Here is a 2,143-nt window from a genome sequence, read left to right as displayed (position 1 = left end):
GATGACCCAGTGTCCACCAGCACATTGGACATGGCATCATCCTTGCAGCTCATAGATATGTGTAATGCCAAGTTGTGGTCTCTTCCCTCCTCAGGGAGATCAACATCACAAAAACTTAAATTGTTACAAGTGGTGATGTTTGCAACAATACTGTCAAATTTCTCTATCGTGACGTCGTGATCTACGTACGCCACATCCAACACCTTCTGCAAAGCTTCTTGATGTGGTTCTGAATTCATCATCAATGATAAAACAGAGATTTTGGATGGCGTTTGTAGAAGCTGATCTACCACGTTGTACTCACTTCTCTTGATGAGCCTCAGCATCTCATCACAGTCTTCTTTCGCATTGCCACTCAGGCCAGCAGAAGCAAGAGTTCTCAACATAGAGGTGGGTTTAGCAACAAGTGTCGGATTCGGAGCGTTCACAGCATTCCCAATCGGGCTTTCAGCATAATCAGCATTGTCATTCCTTCGAACGTCAGCTTGTGGTTTTGGCGGAGCCGAGAAAACACGACCGTTGCGGGTCAGGCCGCTGACGTCAGTAATATTAACCACAGATGAAGAGGGCAGGGGCACCTCTTTCCCATTCTCCAATGCTACAGCATTGTAGCGATAGGGGACTGCCTTCTCAGAAGAGTACGGTATAGGACCAGCTGGCTTAATAGTCAGAGCAGGAGAAACCTTCTGCTTGCTACCATCATACTTGATGACAACAAACTCAGGTATCCGGAATACCGGAGAAATTACGTTGACTTCGACAACATCTTCATCAACATTTCTGTTTTGAAGGATCTCAATGACTCATTCATCCAGCATTTCCTGAACATCCTTGCGCACCTGGCGACAACCTCTCTGATTGACAGAACAAATTCGACATCTATCGTGGTCGTGCTCATAATGGCTATAGTCACACAGCAAACGATGCATCTCAACCAGCGATTGTCGGATATGACTGACATATTTGACCTTGTACTTGCAAGGACAGCCCTGGACCATATTGACAGATTTCCCATGCTCGGGCAATGGCTTCTTCTTCACATTCGGACCTACGTCCTCGAAAAATAAAATCCCACTTCTCACAAGGTCTTGCACCTTGGTCTTCAAGGGATAACAATTTTCCACGTCATGTCCGGGAGCACCGGAATGATATACGCAGTGAAGCTCAGGCTTGTACCACCACTGGGGGTTAGCAAGTACAGCGGGAGGGTCTCGTGGAGTGATTAACTTTCTATCAATCAAAGATGGATAGAGTTCAGCATAAGTCATCGGAATTGGATCAAAGGTGACCCTCTTCCTCTCGTAGCTGGTGTTTGTATTGTTGTTATTGCGAGGTTGGTAGGCCGGTTGTTGTGGACGCTGCTGTTGTTGCTGATAATGCTGAGATTGTTGTTGTTGATATTGTTGGGCTTCTCTGAAAACAGGTGCTATGTGAGCCAGCTGATGCTGGTTGTTATCGGGGCGGGCAATCTTCCTCTTCACAGAGGGTCTTCTCTTGATATGGGAAGACACGGCATGTGCCTCTCCCTCCTTCTTCTTTGCAAAGCTTCCATATCTCTTTGTTGAAGAGCCTTCATCTCTAGTTAAACGTCCTTCACGGATCCCCTCCTTCAGTCTCATTCCCATATTCACCATCTCGGTGAAGTCTGAGGGAGCACTGGCTATCATTCTCTCATAGTAAAATGAACTCAATGTCTTCAAAAAGATCTTGGTCATCTCTTTCTCCTCAAGGGGTGGTACTATTTGAGCTGCCAACTCGCGCCACCTCTGGGCGTATTCTTTGAAGATCTCTTTCTCTTTCTGGGACATTGCCCTCAGATGGTCCCTATCAGGAGCCATATCCACATTATACTTATACTGCTTGACGAAGGCCTCGCCAAGATCATTGAAAGAGCGGATGTTCGAACTTTCCAGACCCATGTACCACCGGAGAGCGGCACCGGACAGGCTGTCCTGGAAATAGTGGATGAGCAATTGGTCATTGTCAGTTTGCGTCGACATCTTGCGAGCATACATCACAAGATGGCTGAGAGGGCATGTGTTTCCCTTATACTTCTCAAAGTTAGGTACTTTGAATTTAATAGGGATTTTCACGTTGGGTACAAGGCACAACTCAACAACATTTTTACCAAAGAGGTCCTTCC

Source organism: Lathyrus oleraceus, chromosome 2, assembly GCF_024323335.1.
Source record: "Lathyrus oleraceus cultivar Zhongwan6 chromosome 2, CAAS_Psat_ZW6_1.0, whole genome shotgun sequence".
Taxonomy (NCBI): domain Eukaryota; kingdom Viridiplantae; phylum Streptophyta; class Magnoliopsida; order Fabales; family Fabaceae; genus Lathyrus; species Lathyrus oleraceus.
Note: the sequence above shows the minus strand (reverse complement) of the source record.